Raw genomic sequence first — 20,181 nt, 5'->3', positions numbered from 1 at the left:
CCACCCTCCAGCAGGGGTCTTTGGGAGAAATTTCCGAGGGGGCCGAGCATCTGCCCCTGGCCTGGGACCTGGGTGACCTGGAGCATCCTCTGTCCTGGGAGGTGGATGAGACAGCAGGAGACAAGAGTCAGTTCCTAAAAGCAGGGGCCACGTATCACCACCCTGTATCCCCGTGTCAAGAATTGTGCCCGGCACAAATAAACACTTGTCAAGTGGCTGAGTTAGGAACAAAAAAAAGTGCTTTAGATAAAGAGGCAGAGACACAGTTTATGAATGTATTATGATCCATCACATTTTTCCCACTTCTTGTTGTCTTGTGATGATTTCTGGCATTGCCGGTTTAGTAGCATTTCCTTTTCCCCCACCCCAGGCTCAAAAGCACAATGTGCTACTCAGTGGCTGAAGGAACACAGAAGGGACAGTGGGATTTTCTTCTGAAAAATCATACACTGACTTGTCAGAGAGAAAACGGAACAGAGGTGCATGAGAGGGAGAGACTGTGGGGGATACTCGTGGGTGGGAGGGCTTGGAGGTTTGGGGGAGAGTTGGGGTGAGGAATATGCTGACGAGGTGTGGGGGGAGTTGGCGAGTGAGACAAAGGAGTCCTTTAAAGCAGTGGTCCCCAACATTTTTGGCACCAGGGACTGTTTTCATGGAAGGAGGTGGCGGATGGTTTCGGGATGATTTGAGCACATTAAATTTATTGTGCACTTTATTTCTATTATTATTACATTGTTATGTATAATGAAATAATTATACAACTCACTAGAGGTTGGGGAGCCCTGCTTTAAAGAAGTGCTGCTGTAGATCATGAATTTGATCCCCCTTCAATGCAGAGCAAGGGATGAAAAGACTAGACGAGCATACTTTTGGTTGCTGGGCTGAGTTTCTCTAAATTCTACGGTGCTCCAGACTGGGCCACGTGGGAACTTGAGTTTGATTAGGGTTAGTTACGTGTGTACTCCAGAATCCGTAGTTCTAGCTTCTAGTAACTGCTGCTGGTATTGACTGTTTTGAGATCTCACCATAACCATTGGCAGTCTTGACCCCTTTGCACAACAATACTAGTAGCTAACAAACAGCAAGAGCTTCCTAAGTGCCAGGTACTGTGCTGAGCTTTTTGGACATGTTACCTTATTTAATGTTCTTGACAATATTTTGAGGTATATTATTATTATTATTCCCATTTTGCAGATGAAGAAACTAATGAAAGAGAGGTTAAGCAACTTTCCCAAGGTCACACAGCTCGGAGATGGTAGAGGTGGGGTGTGCACCCAAGCAGTGTGATTCTAGAACCAGGGCTCTCGGTCTCTCCTCTGGGCAGCTGTCGGGGCTCTCAATTCTCACAGCGCTGTGGTAGCTCAGCATTCTGTTGTGAAGTGAGAGGATGCATTGTCTGTCCTTCCTACACTTAATTTAAGGAGGTGCCACATCAGTATTTCTTAGAGCCCCTTTTCTCCCCAGGCACACATGCTTACACTCATATATCCCATCACTTGGCTTAGGTCAAGTTCCAGCTGTTGTACCTTACCTGGTCCTCCTACAGAAGACTTTGTAGTTGAGTCTCCTGAGCACAGGTCTCTTTTTCCTTTTATGATAAAATTTCCCTCCCGACCTGAGCCACCCGTCTCTACAACTGGACTCCCATTGCTCCTCCATTTCCTTTCATATGATGTTTGATCCCAACTATGGAAAGGATTTGAGTTTTTTTTTTTCTCTGTCTTGCATTTCAGTGGGTTGTAAATAAGTACTTGGGGAAGCGAATATTACTCATCTGCGCAAGTGGAAGTCTGTAAATCCCAGCTCTGACCCTGCTGGGTTCCCCAGGAGATTTTAAATAAGTTATATATCACACCACAAGCAGCCTACAAGTGGAGTTATGAATAAGGCATGGATTGTTGTAAATAACAACTAGGATCAACAGTGGATGTTGAGGGTAGGGATTTAGGCTCCATGAATGGAAGCTGTGAGAGACAGGTGCCTCCAATATCTAACCCCCCTTCTTGCTTAACAGTAGAACCCCATTTTTGTTACAGGCAGTGGTATACCCAATGCTGGGCTACGAGTCATGACTAGTCAAAGTCAATTATGACAATCTTGTTCCTCACTTTATTAGACTCCTTTGCAGCTAGAAATGACATAAATGAGGTCAATGAGAATGAAATAAAAATCTGCTGTCATTGCTCCTGGGAAAAATGGCATCTTCCAAGAAAAGGGAAAGACAGAACTGGCACTATCTTTCCTCCCCTTTTCTGCTTGGAAAGTGGATGTAGTGTCTGCAGGTGAAGTGGACATCTTGGAATGTTCCTAACACAAAGGAATGTTAAATGGCTAAGGTGATGGATACCCCAATTACCTTGATTTGATTAATTCACATTGTACTCCTGTACCAAAACATCTCATGTACCCTGTAAAGACATACAACTATTATGTACCCATAATGTCAATAATTAAAAATAAAATTTTTAAAAAATCATAACAAATTAGTTAACATCTACTGAGTATTTACTATAACATGACAGGTTATAGATTAAATATTTTACTTTATCTCATTTTATTCTCGCCGAAAAATATGCACTTATTCCCTCTAAATTTCCCTCTCCTTATTAAAGTTAAACTTTGTCATTGATTTGTTCTTATGATTCCAGAGTTTCTCCCATGCAATTACGTACATACCTAGAAGGTGTGCATACTAATTAGATCATGCTAGGGATGTAGCCCTCCACTTGCTTTTTGCCCTTAATAATTCATCTTGGAGATTTTTTCTGTGTCAGTGCAAACAGATCTATTGCAAAATTCTCCACAGTAGCGTAGTAAGTAAGAAAACCCTTTTAAAGAGTCAGAGCAGTTAAAAAGTACAATGAGCTGCTTAAGAGCTAATGAGCTCTCTGTCCCAGGAGGACCCAAGTAGAAGGAAGATAACCACTTAGAGAGGGGAGTTAGCATCAGATGATAGGTTGGACTATGGTGGCCTTTTAGGGCTATACTTAAGAGCCTATCATGCTCTGGGTTGACACGAAGTTGTCTCTTTATCTTCTCCTTGGTGTAAGGTTGCTTGGTTACTTGATAGTGGTTGGCTAAGCTGTGTCAAAAATCATAATTAGGCTACTAATGCCACGTGGAGGACCAAACAGTGGAAAATTAGACCCACATGATGCCAAACAATTTTATGAACTTTCACCCCACTTACTAGGCTGTTTCCTTGAATGCTTGCAGTCAGAGCGAGACACACTGCTCCCAGGGACTGGGGTTGGCTGATTTCTCGGCTATGAGTGGAACAGCCTCCATGGTGACCAAGCAGGTATGGTATGCACAATAATGGCTTCCCAACGACGTCCACATCCTAGTTCCTGGAACCTGTGCATATGTTACGTTACATGGCAAAGGAGAATTAAGGTAGCCGTCGGAATTAAGGTTGCTAATTAGCTAACTTTAAGATAGGGCGAGCAGCCTGGAGTTTCCAGGTGGGCCCAATATAATCACGAGCTCTTTAAATGTGGAAGAAAGAGGAAGAAAAGCCAGTGTCAGAGTGATGCAGTATGGGAAAGACTTGACCCACCACCACGGGCTTTGAAGACGGAGGAAAGGGCTGCGAACCACGGAGTGTGGCAGCCTCTAGAAGCACGAAAAAGCAACAAAATGGATTCTTCCCTAGAGTCTCCAGAAAGGAAGACTTTTAACCCACCGAGACCTTTTTAGGACTAATGATCTTCAGAACGGTAAGAAAATACATTTGTGTTGTTATGCAACCAAGTTTCTGGTCATTTGTTATAGTAGCAACGGAGAACTGGTACAGCAGATAAAGAAGTCGGAGGATATAACCACGTGAAGGCCATAATACAGGAGCTGTTTTTTAAAGAAAGAGCCCAGTCCCCAGTAGTTATGAAAACTTTAACTGTTCAGCAACGACCTGCATTTAGTGGTAAGGAGAAAAGGTTTTTCAGTTTTCATGCTAGCCTAGAATAGTGGCTAAAACAGAACTTACTAGGTATGTGACCTTGAGTAAGTTACCTTGAGTAAGGTATGTGAGCCTTAGCTACCTCCTAAGCCAAATAGGATATTAGTTTTTGCCTGGTTTATGGTTGGCAACCTTGGCTGCGTATTAGAATCACCTGGGAAGCATCTTCGTCCCTGCATGGGCCCAAGAACCCCGCCCCCCAGGTGATTCCAGCACACTGCTACAGGTGAGAACCATTAACCTGGCCCAGGTAGTTGGTGGAGGGAAGTTAAGCCCATTATTGGAATCACCTGGAGGATCTTTTGCAAATCCTGGTGCCCAGGTCACACCTTAGCCCGATGAAATGAGACTCTTTGGGTGTGAGACCCAGGCAGCAGTATTGTCTAAAGCTCCCAGGTGATTCTAATGTGTAGTCAAGGCTGACAGTCTCGGATACAGATACAGTGAATAAAGCACTTGTCACAGAAGGGGCTTACTCACTTTTATTATTGCCTCTCCCCACCCCCCCAGGCAATACAGCAATTGGCATTGCCCATATGAGCTTTGGAATTAGCCAGATCTGGATGGGATTACTGAGGCTACTCTGGCACCTCCTGGCTACAGGACTTGAGCAAGCGCTTCTCCCTGAAGCCTCAGCTTCATCATCTATAAAGCAGAGATAAATTATATATATGTCTCAAAAGGTAGCGATAGTAATGATTAGACAAGAGAATATTTGTAATTCATTTTGTGCGTTGGGTCAGGCAAACAGTAGGCGCTAGAATGCTTTTGGCAGTAATTACTATGATGAAGAATAAGACTCTAGAGTTGGTTGGCAATCTTGGCTTCACTTCTTGAGCCAAGTCAACTCACCTCTCCAAGCCTCAGTTTTCTCATCTGCGACATGGACGCTACTTACCTTAAAGGCTTCTTGCAAAATAAAGTTTGATAATGTGTATAAAACTGCACCATAGGCTGCACACATTTCATAAAGGGCAGCTTGAACACACTACTGCAGAGAGGTTCACGTACCACCTTCAGTTGCTCTGTCAAACACACCTAGTTTTAAAGCTGAGATCACAGTCTGGCTTCATCTTGCGAGAAGATGGAGTTATTTGGTCTGATTAAGGTGTATATACATATTTTAAAACTAGTCTCCAGTTTTTTTTCTTAAACCAAGAGCGTGTATATAAATACATGAATGCCCAGTTTCTTTTGAAATATGGGGAGACTGGGCAATAACTATTCCCAAATCCACAGGCCATATTTTCAACGGTAGCACGTAGATGACATTAGTCCTTAGACTCAATGCCCCTTTTCATAAAAGAAAAAGTTTTATAACACCCTCTGCACTATCCAGAAATGAATTTCACAGATAATATAATCTATATATATACACACAGAACTGTAAAAAATCAATATAATGTACTAACCGTATTATAGTAGAGAATAAAGTGAAAGGAGTCTATAATAAGATAGTACCTATACACAGTATTTCAATATGTAAATGATTGCATATGACTGTACTATAAAACATAATGATCCAGCCGGATAATTGCTTCTGTATATAATGACTGTGACAGCCGCAACTATGAAGACAAACTTGCACAGATGTGTTGTGTCACCTACAAAAAATATGCACAGTGCTACCATCAATGACCTGGCTTTCTGAAACAGTGCACGACATTTGTTAAAGTTCATAAAGTATAGAATAACCTTTGGTCAATTTATCTAGTAGTTGTAGTCCTTTAAAACTAAATGTTAGCCAGGTGTGGTGGCTCATCTCTGTAGTCCCAGCTACTCGGGAGGGGAGGTGGGAGGATTGCTTGAGCCCAGGAGTTCGAGACCCTTCTGGGCAACATAGCAAGACCTTCATTTCTTAAAAAATCAAAAATCAAAAAACCCAACAACACCACCCCCCCACCCCACAAAACCACACAAACTCCATGTCTACTTAAACCATGCAAAAAAATTTTTTAGTTTATATGTCCAAAGGAGTTAGAGTTAGGCTCAGATGATTATGATAAATTTGTTTTTCATGGCTATAAACGTTTGGCAGGATATTTGTGTGGCTGTGTTGCATACCCTAGACCTAGTGACGATCGAAACACTAGGGGTTTTGATCTGGTCTCCCAACTCCCACGCCCTCTTTGTTTAGTTGTGGTAGTGCGTGTCGGGTGGCTAAGATGGTCCCTATCTTGTAGAGTTGATTCACATCCAGATACTGACGTGGGAGGGCACTCAGGAGAGGGGCTGGTACCCAACAGGTGCTCATTTATGCTATTTTTTCCTCTTTTCCTATCCTTCCTCATAGACTCTCTCATTGGATCCCAGGGAATAGTGTATTCTCAAGAGAAGAGATTGGGCCTGGAAATCCCATTGCTTTGGCCTCAGAACTCTTCTCCAAGTAAGAGAAATACCTTCAGACAAGCTTAAGGAAAGAGTAGGGCTGTCTCAGGAAACTTAGGGGGAACAGATGCATCCAGAGCCTTCCATGACCCTGGAACTGTGAACCAGAAGAGGTCTGGAACTGAGACAAATACTTAAATTCTCTCCCCCCCTCAGTAGCTAAAGACCTGCAGAGACTTCTTTCTCCACAGACACTTTCTCTTCTCCTGTGGTTACATGGTAGAAGATGGCATCCTGCTGCCTCCTGAGTTTGTGTGTCCTCAGTTCAAACAGTGGAGTCTGACTAGTCCCACCCAGGTTCTTGGGAGGGAGATTCTGATTGGTCCAGTTGGGGTGAGGCATCCTCCACTGTCCCCCCTCCCATTGGCTGGGAATGTGGAGTAGGAGGTGGGGTTCAGATAGGATAAACATGGCTGCCAAAGGTTTAAGTGGGGTGTGGAGTGAGGGATATTCTTTAAAAAGGAGAACAAACAGCAACCTGCCTATTACAGCTTGGCTAAAATTTATTGTGCACTTCCCATGAGCCAGGCACTGTGCTAACTGCTTCCTCTGTGTTATTATTTAATCCTCCCGATAGTCCTCTGAATGAGTTTCTGCTTTTATTTGCATTTCAAAAGTGGGTAAACTGAGGCTCAGAACAATCTAGCAATATGCCCGGACTCACCCAGGTGGAACTGGCAGAGCCTTCACCCAGCCTCCCTTCACGTTGCAATTTCCCTGGACACCTGCTTCCACATTGATGTGCTCTTGCTCTTTGAATCTGGGAGGACGAGAGAGGCTCCACGCTTTGATGAAACTCCAACTGCCTGATGATGATTGTTATAAAGTTAGAGCACCTGAGTGTTGATCACTTAGCATTAGCTATGCTGGTCATACCCTGTATTCCAGAACTGTGTTGAGAAATGCAATTTGTAGCATCCCAGGTGGAAAATTTCTGATTCTTTCTGACGGAGGATGCCAAGGAGAATTGGTCTCTATCCTGGTGGAAACGTAAACATCAATTCTGAGAATGAAGGCGGGGGGTGGGGGGGTGGGATGAGGTCCTGGAAATTGATGGAAAGCTGTCTGTTTGGCATCTTGAAATTAACCAGGACTCTCCCTGTTGCTGCCTTCTTGGGCTCTGTCTATGGATTTCTGAGACACATTTTTAATCCTCCTGTTATTTAATTTGACCTGGAAAAGAATATAGATGGTTAGGTGCCTGGGCTGTAGAATTTACACACAGGGAGGGGAATTGACCTGATGGGGGATCATGTGTCTGTTCAGTCACCAACCACACAATTTCAGGTGCAGATGATGGACATGTCCAAGACATTTGCTGGCACACAGCAGGTACTCAGTACCTGTCTGCTTTCTTCTTTTTGCTTTTTTTTTTTTTTTTTTTGAGATAGGGCCTCACTCTCTCTTGCCCCTGGCTGCAGTACAGAGGCATTGTCGTAGTTCACTGCAACCTCAAACTCCTGGGCTCTAGCGGTCCTCCTGCCTCAGCCTCCAGAGTAGCTGGGACTACAGGTGCACACCACTGTGCCCAGCTAATTTTTTTTTCTGTTTTTAGTAGAGACGGGGTCTCACTCTTACTCAGCCTGGTCTTGAACTCCTCACCTCAATGGATCCTCCTGCCTCGGCCTCCCAGAGTGCTTAGATTACAGGCATGAGCCACCTTGCCTGGCCTGTTTTGTTTTCCTCCAGAGCAAATCTCATGCTGAGTTTTTTTTTTTTGGTGGTGGTGGGGGGCGGGGAGGTGGTTATTCATTGCTACTAACAGCCAGCAGAGGGTGCTATGAATGCAATTGGTGCAAAGTAAAGAGAGGCCACCCTAGGAAGGAGGAAGTAGTACAGTACAATGAAAAATTGCACTGTGTGGTAAGTACAGTGACAGTTAATGCCTCCAGGGACACAATCTTCCAGATATTCAGCAACCAGCTATTAAATGCTCATTACATACTTGACCCTGGGCTAGATGCTAGTAGGGATATAATAAACCACATTACTCTCTACCTCCATCAGCTATAGTAAACCAGAACCTTCAATTTACAAGGTTTAGGGGGACAAAGGTAATAAAAGCTATGAAGTGATAGCTGCCATTTATTCAGCACTCACCATGTGCCAAGCATTGTGCCAAATGCTCTTCATATGTTACCTCACTTAAGCTGACCAACACCTACGGCATATACTAATAGGTATTTTACAGAAGAAGAATCTGGGGCTTACGAAAGAGGTTAAGTAAGTATATTTTTGAATGGAAGAATGGAGATTTAGACAAAGCTCTGTATGACTCCAAAGTCCACGCATTTAACTTCAAACCATAGTGGCTTCGACAAGTAGTTTAGGCAACAGAGGTCTGCGACTGTGGTGGGTAACTGTTCTTTCATCTTGTCCCTTTATCCCTGAGCATTTGGTATTAAGGTTAAGCTGTGTGCCTCCTAGCAAGCAGATCTAGGATGCCATACAGTGATCTCAGTTCTGTAAGGGCATATATGAAGCAGAGAAGCAGGGACACCCCCTCCCTCCCATATGTTTCTTAGGCTCTTCAGAGTAAGAGGAACAAGGATGGATGTTTAAAGTGAGAGAAATACGGCTTTATGCATTCCCTCCCCAAGTAAACAAAGTCTGGTGCACCCCTACGCCCAACATTTGTACATGAATTTCATATTAAAGAACTTGAATAATGTTTCACAGTCATCAGGATATTAGTTATCTATTTACTTTCTACCAACCCTTAGTTCCCAAAATATTCAAGGTGGCTTACAGGGATGTATGAAAGGCAACAGAATAAAATAAATGAAAATTAAGATAAATAAGACAAAGGAGGGAAATAATCCAGAAAAATAAGATACACTCAAGAAAGAGATTATTGCACGAGTTACATGGAAAACGATACTCTTCGGTCTGTAAGTGTCTCGCAGCCAATGCAAAGAGGGAAACGTGTCAGTTAAAGAATGCATACAGTTTATAAGGAATATAAAAAAAACATCTGGGTGGCTCAGAAGAGACACATCTATTGTTGATTCTAAGACCAGGAAAGCATTTTTTTTCTTCCCGAGCCTCATAGAGAAGACACGGTGTAAAGTAATAACAATGTCCTCAGTGATACCCTTATAGAAAACACGGATTGCATTGGACTGTTTTGTATTAATGCTACGTCCCACCAAAGTGCAATCTAGAAAAGTAAGAGGGTCCTAGAGAGGGGAAGCTATATGAGATACAACATATGACATGATGCTCCGTGATGACATAGGATGCTATTAAGATCACGTTGTTAGAGACACAAAGAGGAACTAAGGAGATTATAATCATGAAGATCACACAGGTAGTGTGAACATCCAGGTCAAGTTTGAAAAGTGGGTTTAATCTTGCATGGCACCCCCAATCAATTAGTAGTGACTTGCTCCAATCAGTGGAGCAATGAAGAAACATTTGAGGCTGCATCTGGGGTGAGAGTGTGCCGCAATTGATCAGTGATGTCTGCCATGGGTGAGTGGCATCATTTATGCTAAGCATTTGCCATCCCAGGTTTGGACTGTTGTTGATGCTTGTTAAGGACCCTAGCTCTGAATGAGGTCATAGGTCATCTTAGTCACCATAGCCCCTTCATGACAGTTTGCCTAATTAATCTCATGCAGATGAGTATCTATTATTTTGATATACTTCCTAAATTAGCCAAATGTAGTGTTTCATGAAGCACTGAAGGAGGGTCAGTAAATCCATCTTTATGTTTACATCCCGTTTCGCCTTCAACTGTTTGGGGCCACAAGACAGCTCTCGGGTCACTGAACTTCATCTTCCTGTAACAAAGAGTTTGGAGAAGGGTGGTCAGCAGAGTACTTTGGGCAAGGGAAGTGGCTCGAGGAGAGTTGGGTTTCTTGTGTGTTTCTGGAACTCTGATTTCTCCAAATTGGGAGGAGCTCCTCATTCTCCAGGGTCTTCATCCCAGCCACGACAGCTTCCTATGGTAGCAACTGCTTTTGGAGTTCTTCACCACCATAGAGGATCAGAATTGTGTGGTTAGCATGATGGATAGGAAGGACCCCTGGCTTACTCAAATAATCTTCCACAACAACATCCAGGAGGGAAAACCAGGATATCCAAGTGCCAAAAGCCAGCAAAATGGAATGCAGAATCTTAGGTGTACACTCATTCATTCATTCAACAAACTTCTTGAGCATTGTCCATATATACGCCAGGATATTTGTTTGTTGAAGATAAAAACATAAACATTGTTTCTACCCCTAATAACTCAGAGCCTAACTGGATAGACAACCAGTACAGAATGGCAGATGCTATATAGTAAGAGTATGTTCAGGGTACACATCGGAGAATAATGAAAAATAATAATATTAATAGTAGCCTTTTACTGAATGCTACTTACCACGTGTCAGGTACTATGTGGAGTGTTTACATGCATTATCTTATTGAGTGTTCATAACAATCTAGGATATAGGAAGGCACTATTATTGTTCCCATTTCACAGCCAAAGAAATCGAGGCTTATGGTTGGAGGTGCCCAAGATATCAAGTGGCTGAGCCAGGATTTGAAGACAAAATGCTTTTTGATACAATGGGGGAACAGGTACAGAATAACTGCTACAGACATTCCTGTTTACAAAGGGGAAAATGAGAGACATTCAGGAGTCACTGGTCCATAGAAATTCTTAAATCCAGCTAGATGCAGATTGACAGCTCTTTGATTCACACTGTAGGCCTGGGAATAATTCTCCATGACACGTGGCTCCACTTTCTGGGCTCTTGGTTCCACCATCTGAGCTGTCCTTCCTTTTAAATGAAAGGTGGTATATGTTTTCACGGAGTAGTATTCTCAGTCTGCCTCCTGCTTGTAGAAATTTAGTGGGCTGAGGAGTTTGAAAACTGAGTTGGAAAAGGAATGCAAGAAAAGACTCTTTTGGTCCAGTCAGCCCCACAGACTTTGAGACGTTCACCCCGGTAGAAGCTCTCTTGAGAGGAGCCCTTGCTCTGACGTCTCAACCAGTGAGCTACCTTAGGATCATCTTAAGTTGGCCTTTTTGGTCTTAGAGGCCCTTCAAAGCATACCCAGGAGCTGAAAACCTCCTAGCTGTAAAGCCTCCACTTTGAGTGCAGAAAGCCCTTTGGTGCCAAGAGACCAAAGTCTTGGGCTGAGAAGCCCCTTCTCCCCAAGTCCCTGCTTGTTACAGGCCTAATGTGTGATCTGTGTCATAACATTTACCATTTATTGAACACCTACTATGTACTGACACTTGTCACATATTATGTCTGATCTTTATTCGTTAGTACAGCTTATCCCAGGTTCATGGTTTAAGATGCTCAGACTCTGTAAGCAATGCCAAAGAAGATGAGACAAAAGTCCCTTATAGGGGGCATCCCTGTCTATCTCTCTTGGCATCCCTGAGCCCCTTGTTCTTCAAAGCTCCCCGGGGCACTGTCTCTTTAAAACACTGAATCAGGCCCAGCAGTGATGAAACTTGAATCTCCTGAAGGTAGTGATTTGTCTTGGTGCTTCCAACAAGCTGTAGCTGTGTCCCTATTCCATTCTGGGTAAAAAAAAAAAAAAAAAAAAAAAAAAAAAAAATCAGGAGGCCAGGGATATTGTGGGTGTTTAGAAGCCTCCAAAAGGTCATTAATTTGCATCAGTTTATTAGGAGCTGGGTACTTAGAATCTCTTTAAAGGATTATTTGCAAGAGCTGTTTTCATTAGCATGCTGGGTTTAGGTTTCTGTTAAATAATGCCTTGGTGGGTGAGTTGGAGGAAGAGTTTATTGTCTATGAGAAAATGTGTTAATCAAGGGTACTGGTGCAGACAGAGTTGGATTAATAAGCAAGTAATCAGGGCAGGGGTCCAGTTTCAAGAGGGGCCAAAATATCACTGGAAATAAAAGAAGACAGAATTGTGTTGGCCACAATGTCTCTCGGGAAGATTCCAGGACATGGTTGGAAGGAATACTTGGTTAAGTTGCTTTGATGGGGATGAGGAGCATGTTGCTACGGTTCATTGAAGCCCACCCAATTGCCTTCTAGGTAAGAGGGGTCTTGTGACTTTGCCCAGTGGACTATGCAAATGTGGGGCTGCAGCTGAGTTGGCCCAGGCAATAGAAGAGAGTCTCCAGCAATTTAAACAGGGATTTTCATAAACTTGTTCAGTTTGTTCATTCACTCATTTATTCACAACATTAATCATTCAGTCATATATTCAGTATGTATTTATCTGGCTCCTACGCAGAGCCATGGACTATTCTAGAAGCTTGGGATTTAGCAGTGACCATAACAGACAAGATTCCTGTCCTTTAGGAACATTCTAGAAGGGAAGGGGAGCAGACAGTAAACAAGGGGTGCTAAGGGGTGGGCTGGCCAATGGCCTAGGCGTTGGCCTTTGATGGTAACTGTTCAAACAGGGATGGAGGTGAGTGTCTGGGCCAATCAGGTCATCTCTCTTGGGCATTTGAACTAGAGAGGTGGCAATGTTGGTCAGTTAGTAGGTGTAGGAGAAAACATGCCACCTCTCTCCTGCCTAGTCTACCACGGCCCATTAAAATAACTATTACTACTCTTCTGAAAATATTGAGGAAGGCGGTGGTCTGTCCTTCCTCTTTTCTTCCTAACTGTACTCAGTGGGGGTAAACAGATGATCTGTTGGTAAAGCCAGGAACAGCTGAGCATGGCTGGCTCAGTCTCCTCTCCAAGCTCTGGTTTGAGAGATGCTGCCATGAGGACCATCCATTCTCGGCTCTTGCTTCTATGTTGTAAGGATGACCTCTCCTTACCCTCTCTGGTCTCTTCTTGCTTAGCTGGCGTGGGAAGGTTCTCAGGGGAGCTTATATCTTTGGCTCAGATCTCTGCTCTGAGATCCAGACTAGGAAGGAAGGAGTGGAGTTCTTGCCTCTGGTCACAAATCTACACTGTGTTCTCCAGCTCAACTTTACCACCTCTGAAACTGGTATCTTTATCCCGGTTGGACGTCTTATGACAATTAGATCAGAGCCCACAGGGAGAAAAGATGGGATTGGAAACTCAGAGACCTGAATGGAATCAGCAAGTTGCAGCAAGAGAGGTGAGACAGAGAGAACAATTGAGTTGTGTTAGTGATAGATCTCTAGAGGGAAGATATAAAAACACTCTGCATCTCAGGGGGGTGACAAGATAACCCAACCACTAGAATTGTTCTCAGATTCTAAGCCATGTTCATATTTCCCAATTATGTTCCTGCTTTGGTGCAGTCTGGCTGGTGGTTCTTTAGTTCCCTAGAGATGTCTGTCTCTATTCATGCAGTCATAGCCTTGCAACAAGATGCCTTGCCTATATTAGCTGGAGTGTGTTCTTGGCAACCAGGAGACCTAACTAACACAGAATGAAAAGGCTTAATAGAAAGGCTTCCTCCCTCCCCAGAGATTCAATATGCTTCAACTGGCAAACGTTTTTTGAAGATATAGCATATGCAAGGTCCTCTTCTATACCTTGAGAATAATCAGAGCTAATATTTATAGTATTTTCTATATATCAGGCACTTTTCCAAGCTCATCTTAGCTCATCTCATCCTCATAACACAATTCTGTAAGTCCAGCTCTTTTCCATTTACAGACGACGACACTGAGGCACAGAGCATTTGAGTAGTGTGCTCAAGATCTCATAGCTAGTAGGAGTTTAGGGTTCTTAATTTGGATTTCTCCAGAAGCATCCCCAGAAACAAGGATTTGAGTGCAAATAAGGGGCGTCGAGGGGGAGTGAGAGAGGGAGACAAGAAAGGAAGGGCAGCTCCCACTGTGGGCAACTGGAGCTTAATCCCACTGAGGAAACTCTGGAAGCCAAGTAGAACACAGGCCTCAGATACATCCCACCTGAGGGATGAGGGAATGGGGAATCTGTACAGTTGACCCTCAGACAACACAGGCTGGAACTTCATGGTCCACTGACACTTGGCTTTTCTTCTGTGTCTGCCACCCCAGAGACAGCAAGACCCAACCCCTCCTCTTCCTCCTCGGCTTACTAAATATGAAGACGATGAGGATGAAGACCTGTATGATGATCCACTCCCACTTAATGAATAGTGAATACATTTTCCTTATGACTTTCTTAATAATATTTCCTTTTCCCTAGCTTGCTTTAGTGTAAGGATACAGTGTAAAATACATATAAAATACAAAATAAGTGTTAATTGACTGTGTTTCATCAGTAAGACTTCCAGTCAACAGTAGGCTATTAGCAATTCAGTTTTGGGGGCATCAAAAGTTATAAGTGGATTTTCAACTGTCTGGAGATAGGCACCCCTAACCTCATTGCTTAAGAGTCAACTGCATACTGTACTCATTCGTGTCGGGCATTGGTTACGTGCTGCTCCTGGATGAGGGGGTGGGGATCAGTTCCGTGGCACTTCACCCTGGCCATACAGGCAGCAAAGTCGACTTCATCATCAGGCAAAGGCCCCCAGGTAGAGAAATGCAGGTGCTGGCTGTTGGAAGTGGTAATGGCAGGGAGCGTGGGAATGGGGTATGGGTAGGGCAGCTGCTGGCAGGTGGATTAAGAATTTGCACCCAGGTCCAGACCCTTGGCCACTTTGCTGTGTGGATAAAGCCCTGCACTTCCCCCGAGGAGCTCACTGTGGGGGGAGCCAGGTGGAAACCCAACTTTCTTCTTATAAGACGGTGCGTTCAGACTTTGATGGGAGGAGGGAGCACCAGGCTGAAAGAGCTGGATTCTGCTGGGATCGGGGTAGGGCATCTAGGTGGCTTCCCTGAGGAGGTGGCCATGGGGCTGGGCCTTGGAGGATGAAGAGGACAGGCCGGGAAGAGGGAAATGCATAGAGGAAAATACCCCAGCCTCAGTGGAGAGGTAGAAGGAGCATGGGGGTGTCTGGGGAGCAGGGTATGGCTAGAACTGGGAAGAACAGAGAAGTGAGGTTAGTTGTAGGTTAGCCCCAGAGTGGGCAGACTAACAGCAACGACAGCAGCCGCAGGACTGGGTATGTTAACTGACGACTTACTCTGTGCAAGGATTTCCAACGTATAATCTCACTTAATCCTCTCAGCAACCTGCAGCTTCAGGTAGTTCTGTAATTCCCACGTTGCAGATGAGGAAGGTGAAGCTCAGCAGGAGATGGAGTGATTTTTCTGAGGTCACGTAGCTAACAAGTGGCACAGCCACAATTGGAACCCAGACAGTCTGACTCCTGAGCCCACATCTCACACTTAACCATGATGAGGCTCTCTCAAAGGGCCTTGTCATTCATGAAAGAGATCTGAATTTTGACTTTTAAGAGCAGGAGCCTGGTTCAAGAGATTTTTCTGAGATGGAGCCAACAGGACGTGGTGACCACGTGGATATGTGGGCTAAGGATGGGTGACTTTAAGCATTGTAGACATTTACAGCTCAGAGGAAGGAAAAGGATGTAGGATTTGGAATTAGACCTCCCTATTTTTTATACACCCCCACCCACACATACCCCTTGAATGGATCAAGGAGAGGAGAAAATTAAGCAATGTAGCGTCTCTGGCATATGTTAGACCCCTCTCCTCCTTTCACTTTCACAAAGAGCCAGTTTGGGCATTTGAGAGCAGGATTGCGGAAGTGTTTTGAGTTTGATGAGGGTGGGGAGGCTTTCTAATGACCTAGAAATCCCAGAATAAAAATATCATCAGTTTCATCCACTGGAAAGACCCTGGCCAAGTCTTGCTTTGTAAGCACCAGCAAAAGAGATTCTGGAGGGAGGTGGGGGCCAGGTAGAGTCTTCCGAGGCTCTGGGGAGACCCTTAGATGAACAAATGAGCTACCTGTGTCACGTGCGTACCGTGCTTTCCTGACACCCGTGCATCGATTTCCTCTTGGCCCACAAATGCCAGGACACCACTAAGCATGCCTGCTCGACTTCGGGGATGTTTACGCTACAGGGCAGGAAACGCACTACCTCCAAATGGCTGCTGAGGGGGGAGACAGTCCGCAAATCACAGCATGGAGCCCCCTCCCACTCTCCACCCCAGCGTCTTCCTCCACTTCGCAAGCTGTAGAGGAAGAGCCCCACGAGACCACCAAGACGAAAAACACCAGCCTGTTTTCCACGCGTGGGGGGACGTCCACGCGTCTGGAATCGGCTATTTCGCAACCTGTTTGTCCGGAATCTCACATCTAAATTACGTTCCTCGAAATTTAACAAATGAGGTTTAATGGAATGCACTCAGGCAGCGCTGATGAAATCTATCGTGGAAAATATTACGATTTCATTGTTTTTCCTACAACCTCCTTGGAACCTGCTTCTTACCGTTTCCACACCTCCCCCCTCCCCTCCCATTTTCAGGTTTTTAAGTTTTTAGCTTAGCTTTGGAGTCGGGGAAGCCGCTGGAGAGTGATTCCCTCTGTCTCCCCTCTATTACCCACAGCAGGGAGGGGCCCGGTGCCTTGGTCGAACTCTTGCCGGGAGTAAACAAAGTTATAAACAGTAGTTTTAAAAAAATAGTTGGTTTCAGATGAAGAATTTCTGTATTCCATTTGTCTTGTGTACCTAGAATGCCACAGTAGCACTTTTCCCCCAGGGAAATATGTTGGACATTTCGGCTTCGGCGTACAGCCTGTCATGAATGCCATGGAAACCCAGTGCTGGGAGGGACATGAGGTCTCAGCCACAGAGGACTGCCTGGGCTGTGCTGGGCACTGTGCTAACAGCTTTACATGACGTTTAACCCTTAGGATGATCCTACGACGGAGGTCCTCTTATCGTCACCAGTTACTGAAGAAGTTGGGGCTCAGAGAGGGTTAGTGACTTGATCAAGTCACACAGCACCAAGTGCTGAAGGCAGGATTTGAACTGAAGTCTGTCTGGATTTAAGGGCCATAGCCTTAGCTTCTTTGTAACACTGCTGTCTTCATTTTACAGATAGGAAAATGGAGGCTCCGGAGAGTGAGGCCTGGGTTGTGGTTAAAAGCCTGGGTTCTAGAGATAAAATTCACTTGCTGTATCACTTGGGCAAATTACTTACCCTCTCTGAGCCTTGGTTTCTACATTCGTGAAATGGTTGGTTGTGAGAATTAGGAGCAAATAGGTGTAATGCGCTTAGTACATGCTTGTCATGAAGTGAATAATAAATAATGATTCAATAATCCTAACTGGCTCAAGGTCAGTTAGGATTGTGCATGACTTCAAGTAACCGAAGATGTGACAAACTTGTCAGGGATTGTATTTGGTCCTTGAACTAGGAGGTTTTCTATCAGCTGCTCAAGATTACATTTGCAAAAGCATCCTCAGGGACTCAGGCTCCTTCTGTTTACTTGCTGTGTCATTCTCCAATCTCATAGTGTGGCTATCTTCCTCATGGTTACATAATGGCTGCTGCTGCACCTTCAAGCATCTTGTCCATGATCCAGGCAATAGGAAGGGGGCATGGCAAACACTTTCCTTTAGAAGCTTTGTCTTTCCATTCTTGGAGATGTTTTCCCTAGATTTGTGTCACCTCACTGGCCATAACCACCCCCAGCTGCAAGAGTCTCTGGAAGGTGAGGATGTTGGCCATGTGGGCTAAATGTGTGTTTCAGCTGAGATTTGAACTGGGACCTTACTAAGGCCAAAGCCTCAGTCCTCACCACAACTCCACCCTTCCTCTTATTGTCTCTGGTTTGGCCCAATTGTACCCAGGGAAACTGAGGCCCCAAGAGGCGAGATGACTGACCCATTGTCACCAGGACATGAGTTGGAGCTAGAACCAGTTTTCTGATTTCCAGTCCAGTTTTTCCATTGTGCCAAGCAATCTTGCCAAGGAGAATTTTATGTTTACATAAATTGAAGGCCTCTGGTTCTAAATTCCAGACTTTATCTTCAAAGAAATAGGCCAGGGGATGTGACAGAGGGTGGAGGACAAAGTCGTCTCAGGGGCGGTGCTGGCCTAAGGCAAAATCATTCGATAACCCTTTTCTAGCCTCCTGGTTTTCACACCCAGAGCCCTCCGTGTCCCCTTAATGGCTCAGATACTCCCTCACCCCTCACCCTCACTCTAGGGCCCTGTGACCAGATTGAGTGTCATCCATCTCCATCCTGTGTCCTCATTCCAAGGGACTCTGCCTGCTGCTCTGCAAGGGGACACTCTTGTCACAGGTGTATCCACAGTTTAACACCCTGCAGGCATCGATGACATTGGATGAATCTGTAAATAATATTGTTTGATGAGTGAACTTTGCAGATCTGCATGATGGATGTTCCCCTAGAAGAGCTTATTCACAAGCCTTCTGGAGCCAATGTCTTCATCCAAGGTTGACTCCACTGGGGAAGGTCCTGATTCAATCACAGGTGCCGGGGTGGGAGGTATTTTGGGAAGCTTCTAACGGCCTCTTGGATTCTCTGTCTCCTAGTTAACTGTTGACGTGCCATATTCTGGCTGAGAGGTTGGAACAGGGTGTGGAGGGGCTGCCCCCAAGGGGTACCTGACCTAAAGTGGGGTTTGGAGATGGGGTTGCACTGGAATTATTGCCTTTAATCATCTCTGGGGCTGTGTGGTGAGAAGCCAGGAGACACTAATGCAACAGCCAGACTCAGTGCCCAGGTGGGTTGAAGGATTGAGCTGTGGACTGAACAAGTTGTGCATCCAGGGACAGTAGTGCATCTTTCTTTAATATGTGTCCCTGCCACCAGCACATAGGAGGATTGTTACCTGCCCCCACCCTCCTGTTGGCTCAGACACTTCTAGTGGGAGTCCTACTGGGAGGATCTGGGATGTTTTGTGGAGTAGGATCTTCAAGACAACTTCGACTGTATATTTCTTAGTGTATCACTTAACAGGAAGGACGCTGGAATCTCCTGCTTTGCCTCAAATCTCATTTATGGCATTTACTGTGTGGCCTTGGAAAAACTTACAAAAACAAGCTTGTATGACCATTATGAGTTTTGAATGAAGTAATATATATTTTTAAATACTTGACACATACTTAGGTGCTCGTATTAGACAGGGTTCTCAAGAGAAACAGAACCAATAGGATATTATTGACTGGAATTGGCTCATGCTATTAGGGAGGCCGACAAGTGCCAGGATCTGCAGTTGGAAAGCCGGAGACTCAGGAGAGCGGGGTAGTGTGTAGTTCCAGTCCAAAGCAAGAAGTCTCAAGACCCAGGAAGAACTGACGTTTCAGTTCAAGTCCAAAGGCATAAAAAAATTGATGTCCCGGCTCAAAGACAGTCAGGCAGGAAGAATCCCTTCTTACTCAGCCTTTTTGTTCTCTTCAGGCCTTTGAGTGATTTGATGCAGCCCATTCCTCGTCGGGGGGGCAGTCTGCTTTCTGATTCAAATGTTAATATCATCCAAAAACACCCACACAGAGACAACCAGAATAATGTTTGACCAAATGTGTGGGCACCCTGTGGCCCAGTCAAGGTGATGCACAAAATTAACCATCACACCGTTTAGCAATCGTTAATCGATGTTGTCATTTTTATTTTTTAGACTGCACTTCAGTTTCCTTAACTCTATCGGGGGATAAGGATCCCAATCCTGTCCACCCTCTTGGGGATGTTATGAGACATAAATGAGATAATGTTTATGAAGGTGGTTGGTATCTTCTAAAGTGACATGTGGGTCCAGACATATTGAAGAATCAAAGGCAGGGAATTGGCCCACATGACCTCCGGAGATTTCCTTGGCCCCTAATGGCCATTGATGGACGTCAGTTGTATCCTAAGCACTGCCCTTGGGTTTGGGGAGACTCAAGAGAATCATAAATTCTACCCTTAGGAAATTTATAATCTTATCAGGAGAACAAAATCTTTAAGAATCCACATGTGCTTGGATTCCTGCCTGAGTTTAAGAGGACTGGGTATATGGCAGAGACTGACTAGATACTCAATAATCCCATGTCCTCTTTTTGGGCACACAGGAA

This window comes from Lemur catta, chromosome 21, assembly GCF_020740605.2.
Source record: "Lemur catta isolate mLemCat1 chromosome 21, mLemCat1.pri, whole genome shotgun sequence".
In the NCBI taxonomy this organism is placed as follows: Eukaryota; Metazoa; Chordata; class Mammalia; order Primates; family Lemuridae; genus Lemur; species Lemur catta.
The sequence above is the reverse complement of the archived record's forward strand: the minus strand, read 5'-3'. Positions refer to the sequence as shown.